At 41.4% G+C, this 17,624-nt stretch overlaps 1 protein-coding gene across 1 annotated transcript in view; it reads right to left on the bottom strand.

Moving 5' to 3' along the window:
• The window catches only part of LOC109031843 (uncharacterized), a 381,329-nt gene that overhangs the window by 362,758 nt on the left and 947 nt on the right, over positions 1 to 17,624 (bottom strand). The gene's annotated exons all lie outside the window — the stretch shown is intronic.

Below are 17,624 nucleotides of genomic sequence, written 5' to 3'. Positions count from 1 at the left end.
ACATACGACTTAAATAGACATACGAATGGCGGACTTATTTCTAGCGACAAACTTTTTGCATCATTAGAAGGAAAAATTCAAAATAAACATATTGAACACAGTTTGGTTGTTATTTTCCTTTAAAAAAAAAAAAAAAAAAAAAAATAGTGTGCGTGAGGTGAAACAATAAGTTGCATAATTAATTTTTCGGTAATAACTATTTTGGTCCTTGTAGTAATGCGATGTTATTAGTACTCCCAAAATATTTGTTCGGCAAAAATAGTTTGTAACTTTCGCTTGAAACTTCGGTTGGGCCTGCAATCAGACAAGGCTCATAAGGTTTTTTTCTTTTTTTCTTTCTGTGTATCGCACTAGATGGTTTTATTTCTAAAACTAACTCCTAATAACAAAACTGCACAAGAAAAATTCGGAGGGAATTTAGAGTTGAAGCTCAGTTTTATCAGTGAGCCCTCGCCCGTCCACGCCGTAAAAAAAAAAATCAGGGCGTGTTTTTTCGTGCCCGATTGGCAACTCTGGAAGCACTAGGCCCGGCGCGCTGCATACATATTGCATGGGATGTTCAGGAGTTGTGCATACGCCTAGGACGTTGAGAGCTTACGAATTCGCTGCGTTGCGTATAGCTCACCTCTCTCTCGTATGTCACGTCGAGCGGAATCTTGGATACCCTCGAAGGCGATGGACGAGAAATTCAACATTTTTCGAGGCGGAACGGCAACAGCGGCGGTTAACGTCGCTGTTTTATGCGGACGGAGCGAATTTCCTCTCAGACACTTCGGCTTGTCGGGGAGTGAAATAAAGATTCCGCGAAGTTAAGCTCGTATTTATGTTTGATGAGTGAAAGCTTCCACTTGAGCAAACTTGTCGGCAGTTATTCCCGGGCGTTTAAATGCATGTTAAAAATGTTATGTCGACCCTCGCCCGACGAGTCGCTGGCGCGGAAAAAAGTTTTTGACAATCCGCATAACGCGCTGAAATTGCTTATTTTAAGCTCGTTGCATGGAGTCAAGCAAAACGTTTGCCTTGAGGAAGGAACTTAAATCGTTCGATGCAATGAAAAAATTCGGCCTACGGTTAAAATAAATAAATAAAAAAATGTACCTATGATTAGATTAATCTTCGATCTTAAACGCTTCCTCATACCCTCGAGAACGGAACCTCGTTTCTCAGCTGAGAAAATGTAATATTCATTGCAAGATTTCCAGTCAAAAATTGGAGTTTTAATGGAGAATTACGGTTGCCACTGAGCCCAATTTTAAGATTAGGTTCAGTTCAAAATTTAATTGACAATAATCCATTCTTAAAAAATACCCTATCGCACAACAGGTTATGCGGCGGATGCGCTGTTTAGAAAAAAAAAACACATGCGAGAAGGAAGTAAATAATGACAAAAAAATTTGGAGGCTCAGAAGTTTTTACTAACGAAAAACTCCTGAAGTGTGAGAGTTTTTGCGTGTATCGTTCTATATACACACACCCTTGAACTTTCAAACCTCAATTATCAACGACAAGAAGAAACGACTCTTTCTGTCGTTGATTTCACCGTCTATACACACTTTTCTTTCAAACGCATCTTTGTACTCGGTTTCTCTCAGCAATTTTCGGTCCAGCTGCGTCATAAATCGAACCGATTCAAAAACACGGTTTGTCTCATTTCAGAAACGACACCATCAGCTATTGATCCCCCTTCAAAAATGGACGTTTCATAACCGTGCCGCACCCATGTATTCGATCCAGTCCTTATTTGGGCCGCGTTTTGTAACTTAGGAACTGACAATTTCCGGCTCATCCGTTAAAACAAATATCTAATAGAAGGCTAACGAAACAAAACTCCCTATCCGCGAACTGGTCAATTTTGCAGAACGAAGCGAAAACTTCGCGAGGTTTCGTCATTTTAAGGTTAGATTTGCAATTTTTTCATACATTACAGCGTCATGAAACGTTCCCCTACAGAATTGGAAAAAAACTAAAATCATCGCTTGCGTGTTTTATACCGTAGAATGCAGAAAGTCGCCAACAATTTTTTGCCAAAACCGTTAGTTAGGCGGTATTGTTCGTTAGCCCTCGATAGTTTCCTTTGGAAACTAACAGAACATACGTTGCTTCTAAACTGGACCAGAAATCGTAGTTCCTAGCTGCAAAATGCAGTCCATTTTTAAACTCAGCCGGAGTAACCTCAACGACCGACAACGCCGGTCAAAAGGCACGAGAGCCTACGCGAAGTCAAAAGGGGCTGCTTTATTTTTATTCCTACCGCGAAGGTCGGAAATCGAAAAATCGCGACGATCTTTCGATGGATCACCCGAACATCCCGACGAAATTCGACCTATCGAAGTGCGATCCACGAGTATCGCGCCTATCGGTGCTCCAGACACCAGCAACACGAATAAATTTAAAGGCGGAGGGAAAGCCCGAGCGCATTTTTGGCGTTTTTCCAGATCCTCCCCCTCCCCTCCCCCTCCCTCCGCGGACACGGTGGAGATCTTGGGCGTAAAGGTTTCCAGATGAGCCGTGGCGTAGGTCGTGATTTTTCGAATTCTTCACTCTAACGGTCCGCGAGTCGATCTTGCCGGATTTCGGGCCGTTTGCGCGAAAAAATATAGTAAATCACGTAAAACAAGTGAAAAAAATGCAAATTATCAAAAGTATTTCGGGCCATTTTTGCGAATAAAATTGTAAAACACGTAAAACAAGTAAAAAAACAAACTGCAAATTATCAAATGTATACCAATGGAAAGGCGATTGTCCAGGAAACTCCGACTTTGGCTGCTAAATCCTGATTTCATCATTTTTCAAAATCCTGATAAGATCCTGATTTTTTGGGAGTAAAATTAAAATTTCCGCATAAGCGTATGCAAAAGCAGAACTCTAGAAATAACTTCTAAGCATTAAAAACAAGTGCTTTTCTCAAATCCTGATATTATGGCGGATTTTTCCTCAGATCCTGATGATATCGGGATTAAATCCTAATTGAACTGAAATGTTGATAGAATCGGGAAAAATCTGATGCTAGACGTTCTGCTCACGTGTTACGAGTACGATTTTTCCTCCGATCCTGATGAAATCGGGAGTAAATCCTGATTGGCCTAAAATCCTGATAGAATCGGGAAAATTCTGATGCTAGACACCCTACTAACGTAATACATGTACGACCAAAGCTAGCGTTCTAAACGATTTTTTGGAAAAATATCCAAACGTTTCCTTGAAAAAGTAGATTTATTCTTCGGATACTTGGCAACGCTAATATGCTCACGCGTGGTTTTTCTTAAAAACGACGGACAAATTCGGGAATTTTCGCGATCGGGCAACGTGCTCTCTCCTCGGTTTTTCTTCCCGACACTAACGGGAACCTCGGCGCATACCAATTAGGCTCTCCGGTTTTTCAGCCGACGAGCGGCAATTTGTTTAATTGCCCGCCGGCTACCGTAAAAAGTCCCCGCGGATCCGCCGTGAAAAATAGCTACGTGAGAGACGAGAAACCCTCAAACTTCGGGACTTTTTAAGTGCCATTCCCTTGCGTGAGCCTGGGGGAGCGTCCCTGTTTTGCACGGTGGCGGAACTTAGCAGGAGCGCCCTCTCCGCATGGAATCATTTTCTGGATGCTCTTTCAACGAATAACTCCGACACAGACCCTTAAAAACGCCGACCTTGGCATACTGCCGTGCAATATAAAACGCCGAAAACGCCATTCTAATTTTTTCGGAAACAATGTATTAGAGCAGGAAAACTTATGTATCTCCGGACAATGTTTTTACAGAATTCAAGAAATAATTAAATACTCAGTAATTCAGTAATAAATACAGTACTTCCTCCAACAGAAAAATTCCGTACTTTTTCAGTACCTCCATTTGACGAAAATAGAAAAATTCCAAAAATTTGAAATTGCGACAAAAATGACACAAAATTTAAAAACAAATCCGGACCTTTTTGCGGAATTTCCGCATTTTTTCAGTACTTCCGGACCGCCCTTAAAAAATCGGTACTATTTCCGGACATTCCGGACTTGTAGACACCCTGATTTTATTATATTAAATTTGACAACGTCTGGAGGTTCAATCGGTTCCTTAGTAGGACGTGAGGGGGGGGGGACGGAACCGTGACCGGGGGGGGGGGGGGGGGGGAAGGGCGGCGATGCGACGCGACGAGAGGGAAGAAAGGAGAGTCAGAGGCCACGAGCACTTTGCTCACAAGCTGACACCCAGCGCCGACACCGTAATTGCACTAAATTGCCAGCGTTTTACGAGTGACTTTACGGCTCTGACTTGCACAGACTGCATCGCGAAAAATTATCTCGTTAGGATCGTAAAAACAATAACTCGATAACAGCGAGTGACGTTGCATAATGAACGAGACGACGCTTCGCGCCGAGAGGTTACGCTCGGACGTGATATTCGCCATGCTGGATGCCGTCGTTCATTTTTTGCCATGTTGGAAAATCAGGGAAAAACGACGAAACAACTAGGATGGAAACCACGTATCCCATTTACCGATGTTGTAGACTTCCCGGCATGTTCTCGGGAAGCATTCCTCGAGACAGTTTTCAGAAAATTCCTTGAATGAGACAAAATGTTTTAGACTCCCCGCGCTAACAATCCAAGAGATGTGATCGATTGAGGCTGAAATTAAGTTCTGGAAGTCAACGCTACTTTTTGCCTAATGATGATTGACGAGAAAATCGTTGAGCAAAAAACACGCCAAATGATGACTTACGAATATTGAGGTGAGCATTTTATTTTTGCGAATGAAGTTAGGTTTTCTGAACCGATTAGATAAACAATATGATCGTGAATCAGAGTGTTGACTTCCGATGAGAATTTTCACACCGTTGAGATATTAGCAAAGCGCGGTTCATAATACATACCGTATCTATTTCTGGGGTTGCCATAATATCTTCCTCTTCAAATTCCCTGACTTCTCATAATTTTCCCTGACTCCAAAATTTCTAATCTCTGACTCCAAAATTTTCTAATTTCCTGACTTTGCCGGACCTCCGAACAACACTTCCAACATTTTCTTTTTCCCAAATAAGCTGATTTTCGCTAAATTTTGGACAATATTTCCTTATTTAGTGATCAAATTGTGGAAAAAGGCATTAGGTAGCTGGTTAGAGGATGACGAAAAATGACCAGAAAGGATTAATAGTTGAAAATGAGAGATTAGTAGATTCGTCAGAAATTGCTCGACTTTCACCACAAATGCCCTGATTTTTTCCGGTCGCCGCCAATTTCCTAACTTACCCAATTTCCCCCGGGTTTCGAACCCACCGTGAAAAAATACCCACCTCACACCGGAATTTCCGGCCGGGCAGACACCCTGCAGCTCCCCCCACCGCGGCCGCTGACGTCACAAGAGTCGCGCTCGCGAATCCAAGACGGGTGCAACCGCCAACCGGTCCTCGGAGGACGAGAGCTCTCAGCTGGTGGCGCGGCGAGCGACGGCGGAGAGGGGGAAGGAGAGTGTCGAGTTTTACCGCGGAAGGATTGTATTCGAAAATGATCATAAATATCCGGGGCAATGGCCTTGCCTCCCCCTCCTCCCCCGCCGTCACCCGGGGCTTCAGCCTCCCTCGCTGCCAGATTACGTCACTCGCATCACCTGGAGCGCCCGGGCCCGGTTAGTCCGCCCGGCCGGCAGCCCTGCCTGTCAGCTCTCGTCGGACACGTCGCGGCCACCCCCCCCCCCCTCCCCCCGGTAGGTCAATCCCCGGGATGACGTCACGGATCGCGCGCGGCAGGTTCTTGCGCGTGCCTTTTCCCACGGTCTAACCTCAAATTAGACCGCGTTCCACCACCACGAGGAACCTTTTTTTTTCTCGGGTGGTGATGGGTTCGCCGGTTTGCGATTCGTCGACAGAATTTCGCGTCCGGTCTGATGGCGAATCTGACACCTGTTAATTATTTGGTGTTAAAGCAAAATTTCCATAATTCATTTCTTCAATTTCAAATTCCCTGACTCTTCGCTTTCCTGGAATCCAACTTACTTAAATTCCCTGACTTTCCAAGACCTTCAAACAAAACTTCAATTTTTTTAATTATCCGACCATTGCGAAACTTGAGCCGAAATTTCTACTCCTCGAGATAAGGATTATGGTAAAAGACACTTCAAAATTGTTGCTCTCTCTCTCTCTTGCATGACATCAGCTATGGTTACCGAGCCGCCACCCCACTATTCCCGAAATTCTCTGACTTCCCGGTTCTCCAGACCGTCAAAAACCCTATAAGGAGAAAGATCGTTGCAGGGTTCCTGGCGATCGGGAAAATAATTGTTACAGAGAAAGAAGGAAGAATTGGGATAGGTGGATGAGAAACGCTTAGAGGAAAACTCTAAAAACGGGAAAATGTCGACACTTTATATGGGAATTCTACAAAATAGATTTTGAGAAGCGTGGAGACTGAATGAAAAATTAAATCACAGATGGGCCATTCAGCACTTCTGTGTTCTCACTGACACGCGATGTATGCACGTGTTGAATTGTTTTCAAGAAAAATTCTCGGATGTTGGAATTGAGAATTGAAACCGGATGACTAAAAGTGTTCTTCTTTCTCCAGGAATCATACATCGCACCCAACTATTTATCCTTCTAGGTAGGTACATCTTGTTTCACTGAAAAATTCATGAAGGTGGGAGAACGATTCATAGAAGTGCTGAGAGTTCTAGATATGACAGTGGGGGGAAAATAATGAACGAAACTCTCCATGTATTGAGTCTCTCTTTGAACAGCGCACGCAAAAAATAGAAAACTAAAACTAAAAAAAAAAAAAAAAAAAAAAAAAAAAAAAAAAAAAAAAAAAAAAAAAAAAAACGCACAACGAAGCAGCGACAGCGAGTTTAACGACTTCAACGGGCAAAAAGTATCACATCTTTTTTTTCTTTACATTGAAAAAGGCCTAAAAAATCAAACAAAAGCTCATAAAAAATTCCGGACTCACTCGTACTCAGTTTAGCAGAAAATAGCTGATGAAGCTTTTTATTTACTGAGTGTAGGAAAATAAAATAGTAATAACACAAAAACACGACATGTGGAAAACTGAGGGTTAAAATTTACTGACTTTTCCCGGTTGAACCAGACTGAGTAGCTTAGAAAAAATTTACCTGACTTTGGAGACAACCCAGGATGATCAATGTATGAAAATGCCAACATTTTACGATCCAGCTGGGAGATAAGGTAAGTTTGTGTCCCACAACTTTTGTGCAACAAATGTGCAATTTCCGTGGACCAAATTTTTCCTAACGAAAAATAGGAAACCCCCGTGATAAAGGGAAAAATTAAAAAAAAAAAACTTTCCTAGCATAAAATAGGAAAACCATCGCAAGGAGGGGGGAAAAAGGTGGAGCCAGCGCTGGCATCAGACTTTTCCGAAATTTTCGTTTCTACAATTTTTCAACGATCCAAAAGTTTAAAAATTCGAGGACAAAGGTTTCGCAAGAAATAATTTTTAAAGAAGACAGTCAGGGGCACTCATCAAAAACTTTAGTCAAAGCTGTGTTTTGCAAGTTGTGGACTCTTGTCACAGCGTTGAAACAATTTTTCCCCCGACTTTCCCCGATTATTTCCCGACAGGACTATAGCCTTTTCGAAGCCAAACATGTAAAAGGACCGCGCGGCAACAGGGTGTTCGCTCGCCGCTTGCGCGACATAATAAAACGCGAATTTAACGTAGCAACACATGATAACTGCGAGTCAATACGGAGCGGGTCTCCCGATACTCCTCATATTATTCCACTCTTTTCAGCGCGGCGCACAGTGGATAGAGTCAATCAGAGAGGTCAGACATGAAATTTTTAACTAAATCTGCAAATTTTGATATTTAATCCGTCACATTTTAAGTTTCAAGGGGTGCTTCTGGAAGTTAATTTTACGACGGAACCACTAGAAACACTTTTAGAACCTGAAAATGTTGTATCAGCGGAGTTATAAGCGTTTGAGTTTCCAAATTTTGTCTGACCTCTCCTATTGACTCGATCCACTGTGTGGCGTCCACCGGGAAAACAGCTCGTAATTTTTACGCCAACGTCCTCTAAAACACTCCGCGGGTCTCATCGGGGGTGGAAACCGCGTTTCGCCCGGCTTCGACACTTTTTACGAGCCCCGTTCGAAATTGCCCGAGTGCATCAGCGGCTCGTACGATTTCCGCGCGAGTATTCGAGTGTTTACGAATTCCTATCGATAAGATGTCCATTTTCGCCAAGAGCCGTCAAAACCCTTCCTCCGAGGTTTCGGATAAGTTAGGGATCCCTGGAAAATTCAAGTTCCTCCACCCCTTCTACGCTGAGAGGCTCACCTTTTCACGAATCGTTTTTGAAGAACTCTGATAAATTTTTGAGCTTTTTTGGAGAATATTCGAAATTTTGCCCCTCTCAGCAAACTTTGGCCTACTTCAGACACCTTTCCTTCCTTTCCTTCCTCCCTCCCCCCCCCCTAAAATTTACCTAGATTAACTAACTAAAAAAATTCACAACTTTTTCTAAAAACTCTTGCAATGAGAAATTTGGCAAAGTGTGATTGTATTTCTGGTCTTGACTTTTCTCACTCCTTAACTTCCAGAAATATTTGGGATGAAGGCTTCCGTTTCACTTTCTTTTAGATTCTCCAGAAAAAATAACTACATTTTCCTTTCGATTTAAGAGCAAATCAGATCTCCGAAGACAAGGAATTCCTGGTTTCCTACACCGATGCCCGGACAAATTCCGTTATTTCCACCTTTTTTAACTCTTAGAAACCAAACCAAAAACCATTCTCTAGAAAGTAAAGAGGAGAGGGTGGGGCGACTCGAGAAAATTGGAGCGGCGTGTGGTGGATGCCGAGAAAAACACCGATCCACTCGCGTGAAAATCTCAACCCGAGCGGCTAGCTGTGAGTCAAGACGAGGGGGTGGAGGGAGGCTAACCGTGATGCTCACGGAGGACCTGGGCGATGGGGGGAGCCTGGGGCATGAGAGGGGGGAAGGGGGTTCGCGGCCGGCCGGTATATCATTAATTGGAACCCAAACTGGCCGCAAAACCGAGGCAGACGGACCCTCGCCGCCGTCCTGCACGCAGGTCGGAGAAAACATCTCGGGGCAGGGAGAAGGGCTTCAGACTGTTTCGGTTGAGAGCTACCCGTGGAGCACACAAAAAAGAGAAGAGTATCCATTTGGACAATTGAACGCGTTAACGCAAAGGAGTCCTACTTTGGTATGTTTTAAAGCATAGTACTGCCGTTCTGAGGAAAGCCGTATGAACATTAGAGAGTTTGAGGGAAAATAGTTTTTTTAGGAAGAAAAGGAAGAATATTTGTTCTTGAAATTTTCAAGGCATTTAGGTGATATTGCCAACAAAATTATCTGAAAAAATTTACAAGTTTTCCCAAAAATTCAAGATTTACCAAAGAAAACGTGGCAACGCCTGAAGGCGTTTTTCCTTAGCTTGGCAGAGTATGTATCCAGAATTCTTGAACGTTCGAACTGATTTTTCCCTGATTTTGAGAAGCGAATTCCTGATTAAAAACCGAGAATTCCTCTCAATTGAGGCATTTTTCGATAAAGGAGGTATGAGTCTTGCGATGCTGCTAAAATTGTGCAATTTTTTACAGCGTTTGCGGCGGATGAAATTGTATCACAGTCGACTTAGTGTCTCACACTAGTGAGGAAAACCTCGGAGCAGATTCAGGGAAAAATGCATTGCAGAAATGTCGAATAAGTTTATTGCAACTAGAGAACTACTTTGCACAATCTTAGCAGATATTGGAAGTCTCATACACTCTTTTACTGAAAAGTGCCTCAATTTCTCACACTTTTGAGGAAAAGCTAATTTTTAGGGAACTTCTTTTACTTACAGATAGGAAGGTTGTTTCAGCTAGATAGATAATAACCAATTGGAGATTTTACACTTTTTTTTCCAAAAAGCGACTCGGTACTTTCCGTCCAAATGAATTCATTCCCACGTGAATGGCGACTCGCAGTTGGCGGATTATCTCGGAAACGTCAAGGAATGCTCCGCGGTTCCATCGAATTAAATGGGCTTAAGGGCACTTGAGTTTTAAGTTGCCCGGAGCACCTCGGTAATTAAGATACCGTACTTCGCGCCGAGAGGAAAACAACTGATAACGGAGGCCCAACCGAGCGATTTGCTTGCAAAACCGCCTAAACACCGCTGGGATTCCGCGGCGGATGAGCGGTTCTTCGGATCAGGCGCTCGAGTGGCAGACTCACGGTGAAGACGGCTTTGGGTCTAGGTTCTAAGGAAGAACGCCGTATGAACCTTCGAAAGTTGCCAAATTTCCCCAGATAAAATATGTATTTTAATAGAAAGTTATGAATATTTCCCTCTAAAACTTTCAGGCATTTTATATTAAACTGCGAAAAAAATTGTCCGCAAAATTGGAAGAATGACAATCACAAATCTCCCAATAAATTCGCATTTTATCGAAGGAAATTTGGCAACTCCTGAAGGTCCATACGGCGTTTTTCCTTAGCACGGCAGTATAGGAGGCTGCTCGCTATACCGAAAAAAGCAAGCGATGATATGATACTTAATGGCTATTTCATTTTTGGGACGATCTCAGTACCTGTTGAAATTATCGGGGCAAAGTGATTGCGAATAAATTTTACTTAATTTTGCAAAAAAAAATTAAGAAAGTAATTTTTTCATTAAAATATAAAAAAACTTAGATGTTAAATACCATACAAATTGACGATACCTACAGGGAGTATCAAGATAACAATATGGACAACAAAACCTTCTTTCGGGAAAACAAAAATATAGCCTAAATTGGAATACTGATAAATTGTTTATTTGGTGAATGACGTACATTCATTATGTGTTAGTTCATTTATCATTTTGTGACCCATCAAACACGAATAATTTTGTCGGGGAGAACACATAGACTTGTTCTAACACGCATGAATACGTCGACGAAGTAACATTTTTATTTACACTGGACCATCGAACAACGATACTTAAAAATCGAATGACGTTGCTTCTAAGTTAGCTTAGTGATCAGTTACTGCGATGCGCAATTCGTCACCATGTAAAAAGACTCTGAATCGAAAAAACGCATGACAAACTATGCAAGCTGCGCAAATATCAACAACAACGAAATAATAGATCAAACAAGCCAGCGAGCAAGGGTAGATGGTTGATGTATAAGGAGGATTTATCCTAGATGAAGTATGACAGCCTCAGTGTTTCCTTATGGGCGCAAAGAATACCATATCATATTTTGCGTCCTGGCCGTTGACATAGACGCCCAGTAATAACGCGACAATCATCATATAACAACTGTTCAAGAGAACAGATAAAATAGGCATTTAATGACCGATTAAAACAATCGTTGAAACTAGCCTAGTTACCTACCCCTTGCTTATCCCATCATTTGCGCATTAGGTAGCGTGATAGGTTGATACAACTAACATTAGTGAAAGCCTCCAAGAGCAAACGGGCTTGAGGGTACCATTACTTTTTCCCGTTGACAAAATATTGTTCAAACAGCAAGACCTCAATCAATGTGCGTGTGTTTCATTCTTCAAATGACGAGCACTGGGGTCAGTTTCGAGAGAAGGAAAAAAAATTGGCAGTGCCTGTTAATATCTGCTGAACACCGAGAAAATAAAGCATTCTAAATTGAGGACAAGACGATCAGATTTTGATACTGTACAGATAATGTATCATGATTCCACGATAAAAACGTCTTTCAAACATGACAACGAGATCTAGGGTTTTTTTGAGGATATTCAAACCGATATTGGGACTTAGGGATTTTCCACGAAATCTAGTGGTTTTTTATTCCCGACTAGGGAATCCACTTTAGACTGCACGCACTGACCGTTCCTGCGAGTAACTCGTTGAGTAATTCGGTGAGTAGCATTATAAATCACACAGCCCATCCGAACTGTTGCAGAGGAATCAGCGATGGAATCAGTGGTGGCAATAGGTTCGAGAAAATGAAATAAAGTAAAAAGAGAAGAAAAAAACCACGCTATCTTCCGGTTGAATGCATTCAGTTGCTTCGCCGCGGTTCGCGGGAGACGGCGCACAATGGAGCCAGCAAATAGGAAATGATACGGAGACTTTAAAAGCTAGTTTTCCCATTAATATAAAACGTTCATCTTTAAAAAAGATTCCTGTCCTAAAAAATCCATTCGAGAAGGACCTCTTGATGCTCCTAATGCGACATCTATAATTGCATCTTAAGTCAAAAATGTCATGTCCGACGTCTCCCGACGGTCAGTCCCACTGTGCGGCGGGCGATTCCACGAGCCGCATCAGAAATCCAGTTACGACTCAGCGAATTTACATACCTGCCCATTTGCCACATGTAAGTGAGGTCTGATACCGACTTGGATTTACGAATTCCCTCTCTTTATCCTGGGTAGCTGAGTGCTGCCTGTTGGCCAGGACGGGCGACTAGATACATTTTCCTAAGACAACCTCCCTCCCTCTCCTGATGTCGAGAAACAGGACTGCGGGACAATGAACCTCCCTGCGCTCGAATAGAAACACTAGGGGCCGGGAATGCCGCCGTCATCCCTATGCAAATACCCTTGCCAAAAGAAAGAGGGAAAAATATGTAAAAGCCAACAATTCCAAGTCCAGATACTTAGGTGATTCAAGAGAAAGAACACTAAAAAATGTGGCCCAAACTTTACTGCTGTGCTAAGGAAAAACGTCGTATGAACCTCCAGGCATTGCCAAATTTCCTTTGATAAAACACGAATTTTCTAGTAAATTTATAAATACTTTCTTTCTAATTTTACATATAATTTTGCTCGCAATTTCACCTGAAGTTCCTAAAAATTTCAAGGAAAAATATTCATAACTTTCCTCAAAAATGAACATTTTATCGAAGGAAATTGGGCAACTTGAATGTTCATACTGCGTTCTTCCTTAGCACGGCAGTGGAGGTAACAGGGTTGAAAAATAGTGCCACTATTTTGGGGGGTAAGCATACCAAAAAAAGTCAAACTTTCAATGAAAGTCAAGAGAGGGTTTTTCCTTTCTACCTAATTGAAATAATTGCACGTTTTGGCCTTGCAACCAATGCAAAAGAGTGTGGATCCAGCACTCTTTTTCTTCTGTCTGTCTGTAAATGGATACCTAGGCACGAAGAGTCGACAAGTCGATAGTCCACAGACAAATTGTCAAGGGCGTGTGCGTGCCGATTTTTTTTTACAAACGAAGCTAAAAGACCTACGTTCATGGACTAGACCTTCGTCGGAAAAAAATTGATGTTGTAGAGGCAGTGACATCTATATATTTAATATCCTAAGGCCTTTTTTGGCCTCCAACAGTTTGTGCTAATTCGATCTCGGAAACTACTGGACCGATTTTCCTCGGATTTGTTTTAAATGAAAGCTCTTACGCTGTAGACGTGCCAACATCCCTTGGTTTTTCGATTGGCGCGACCGACGTTGCAAAATTTACCTCGATTTGATAACGACATATTTGCATTTTTGACGCTGGACAGTTTGTGCTAATTCGATCTCGGAAACTACTGGACCGATTTTCCTCGGATTTGTTTTAAATGAAAGCTGTTACGCTTTAGACGTGCCAACATCCTTTGGTTTTTCGACTTCCGCGACCGACGTTGCAAAATTTACCTTGATTTGATAACGACATATTTGCATTTTTGACGCTGGACAGTTTGGGCTAATTCGATCTCGGAAACTACTGGACCGATTTTCCTCGGATTTGTTTTAAATGAAAGCTCTCACGCTGTAGACGTGCCAACATCCCTTGGTTTTTCGATTTGCGCGACCGACGTTGCAAAATTTACCTCGATTTGATAACGAAATATTTGCATTTTTGACGCTGGACAGTTTGTGCTAATTCGATCTCGGAAACTACTGGAGCGATTTTCCTCGGATTTGTTTTAAATGAAAGCTCTTACGCTGTAGACGTGCCAACATCCCTTGGTTTTTCGATTTGCGCGACCGAAGTTGCAAAATTTACCTCGATTTGATAACGACATATTTGCGTTTTTGACGCTGGACGAGTCATATGGTTGGGGGGGGGGGGGACCTCCCACCCTCTGATTTTCCGTTTCCCTCTCCACGTAAACCCATCCCTACCTGCTCACAACACGTGTCACCCTTCTACCCTAGCATGGGTCCTACGGCAGTTTCACTCATGTCGGGGGTCGGCTCATGTCTTCTTCCAAGAGAATTGGTGATTTATCTTCACCCTTTCGCACCGTTACATTTTCAAAAAGTGTTCTGATTTTCTTTTTCAGGAGTGTTATTTATTTTTCAAGGTTGTTTCTTTTTCTAAAAGTAGGTAATTTTTAGTTTCCTATTCTTTGTTTTTGAATTCATCATTTTGCCTCCAGGAAGTCCTCTAAGCACTAGTAGTAGCAAAATTTGGCTCGCGAAGCGAGCCAACAGTTACTCGCGGAGCGAGTAACTGGGGGTCCAGGGGGCTTGCCCCCGGCTAGCGGCGCAAGCGAGCGTAGCGAGCTGAAGCAGCTAGTTGTGATAATTTTTCCAATCTCCTGCTTCTCAGAACCATGAATCATCTTCATAAAAAAATTTCCTCCACTTGCGAAAAAATCTACGGATTTAACCGGGATCGGTGGTGATTTTGCAAGTTAGCGACACTGTCTTTCCTCCATTTAAATCCATTAAAAATATCGATTCAGGTGGGGCAGGGTGCCTCGTTTGGAATCGATTGTTTTTCATACATCTAAAATGAGGTAAAACTGTGTTGCCGCCTTACGAGAATTGCCAATGACCAGGATGGGCTCAACTACATTAGACGTCGCCCAATTCCCTCTGATGCTTAATTTTTTCGACAGAAATCTACATAATTAAAATTCTGACTAAATATTTTCCTAGTAAATTCTTCATAATGTATGTAGAGGAAATTTAAAACAAATTTCGAAACGTTGTATTACTAGGTTCCCTGTTTAAAAAATTAAAAAAAATTCAAACTCGAAAAGAAATCAGACGTGAGCGTGACAGTGCACTTAAGCTGATTCTGTCTGGATCTGTCCAAATGATGCAGCGTTGAATGCATGCTGGCTTGGTTTTTTATGTAGTATTCGTTGAAAAAGGGCACTGAACCTTAGAACACGCAAAATTACTTAGAACTTTTTAGACGTTTTAAAGCTTTTGAAAATATGAAGATTAGGAAGATAATACATAAGTACGTTATGAATAGGTATTATTTTTTCACGGTAAAGTGAGTGCTCAAAATTTAAAGATTAAAAAAATGAAAGAGTTCGATTTAGTGGCATGATGAATTTTAATGTGTTTTGTTTTAGATGATGAAACGTTAAGAATTAAGATCAGGGTAATTTTGACTGGTCTTCTCACACAGACCTCAAAGCGTCATCGAAAAAAAGTTTAAAATAACTTGCAACATACATTAATGGTTTCATAGAGATAAGTTTGCACTCCTTCACAGTGAAAATGTTTGGAGTTTACTGACCTTACTGATGTTCGATAGAAGTGAAAATAAATAAGTTCTAACTTCTCCTCTCTTTACAGAATGAATGCAGGCGGTTATCCTAATCGTAGTATTACTTTTTGATTGGGTAAATTGTTCCGGATGCATTATTTCTGCCACCCATCTGATTCCCCTTAAAAGGTATCAGGGTTTTTACTCTGCAATAATCATGCAAAAATAAATACTATCTTTCAATTATTTTTAAGAGCTACCTAACAAGTTGTACAAACGTGGCACTTGGCTGTGCATGGTTACTTAGGTAATTTTATAGTTTTGCAACTGCTTTTAACATTTTTTCCTTATTGTTTTGCACGGTAAAAAAAAAATAAAAGCTAAAATTGTTTACTAAGTGCTCTTGGAAGTAGCTAACAGGATAAGTGGGAGGGCCAGAATTCCCAAATTCATTAGAGTCAAAAATATGAACTCTTATGAGTACCTATCAAAGCAAGACTAATGGGGAAGAGTGTTCAGCTCATTTTAGAGTTTTTTTTCCTTGTGCTCTTTGAATAAATGATCATTTCCACAAGACAGAGACAATAAACAATGAAAAAACCCAAAGAATGCTTGCTTCATGGTTGTCTCAATTTAAAATTAAAATAAAAAAGATAACCACACATAAAAATTTAAGGAACAAAGCCCATTCATAATAGATACTGCCACTAGAGAAAATTAATTAAAGCTGAATTTATGCTCAGGACACTGATAAGCATCGTCAGACCAATATGGCAAAACTGAACATAAATTCCTTATCATACAAAGAGTATCATTTTTATTGATAAAAATTTAAGAAATGTAATGGAAATAAATGGTAACAATCACACAACCTCTACTTAATGTGAGATACAAAACAGCTTAGAGGTGCTTGAGAATCAAGTCCTATTTCAACTTGAAATTGATAAAAAAAGAACACAAGCATGAAGATAGTTAATAGCCTCTGATAACACCGAGCAATTCAAGTGCGATGATAAGTGAGTCTTGGAGAAGTGTGAAGCAATATACACTAGCAAATCTTCACTTGAATGGGATGGGGATTAATGTCAAACATACTGAAATATTTTCCACATTTTCTTTGCCTCAAGTATGGAAGAGTCAGCGACCAGAATTCAGAAAACTAACATGTGATACGTGGATGAGGCCTGCCCAGGAGACTGTCTTGCAGACCGAGTTAAGAACTGACCAAAGAGAGTTCAAAATAAGCGAGTTATAGTGTGTCGTTAATCTTTTCAGCAATAGGCCAAAGAAAAACGATGCGAAACTTGTACCATGCCCATTAATCTACACATAGCCTCACTCTTTGCAGTTTAGGCAACTAACTGTCTGACACAGTTATCACGGGCCACCTGGTATCATAGAGTATGGGTGGGTATAATGCATCCACGGATACCTCCGTTTACATTTTAACTCTCCTTCATTTTCCATTGGGAGAGGAACTGGTTCGGCTCTATCTGGTCACATGAATTATTACTGCCATGGCCTGTGATTTGAACCTTAAGTTGTATCATTAGGGCTGTTTGGTTTAGTAGTATTAAGTATTTGAAACCATTCTATTTGGAACAGACATTGTTCTGAACTAGGTCCTCTAATACCTCTAATACTCGAGGCATAATAATAGTTTGATGCCTGAACTTAAAAACCCCTCATCATGGTAGCAGAGTTTAAAAAACGCCACTGATAATTAATTAAGGCAAAGGGGAGCAAACAAACTATATTGTCAAGACAGATTTTCCGTGGTAGTCTTCAAATAGACAAGAAAGACCACAGAAATTGTCACCAGATAAAGTAGAATAGTTCTTTAGTTCGAAAATGGGGAACAACGAGAGGTAAGCTGATATGAGCCTCAACCGAATTCAAAATGAAAGGTCTCTGAGAGAGGAAGTTGCTAAGGTAGCAATGAGAGCGTGGAAACATAGCCTAACAAAGCCTTCTTCGTTCGTACGTATGCAAACACAGAATTAAACCCAAAGTACGCTCAGAATGATTCTCCCTGAGCAAGCTTCCAAACAAAGACAGGGTTACTGATAACAGAATATTCCGGCCTACGCACCAGCAAAAACAACTAACTACAACCTTGAAATTTGAATGAAATTGGTTTGTACATAAAGACCTGCTGTATGACAGCTAGGTTCATCCAAGGGAGATTGCGGACACTAGCTTGACCTCTTGAATAAACGATAGGGATTCTATCGTGGACCTAAGCTTTCACC

Source organism: Bemisia tabaci, chromosome 5 (genome assembly GCF_918797505.1).
Source record: "Bemisia tabaci chromosome 5, PGI_BMITA_v3".
Taxonomy (NCBI): domain Eukaryota; kingdom Metazoa; phylum Arthropoda; class Insecta; order Hemiptera; family Aleyrodidae; genus Bemisia; species Bemisia tabaci.
The sequence above is the reverse complement of the archived record's forward strand: the minus strand, read 5'-3'. Positions and strand labels throughout refer to the sequence as shown.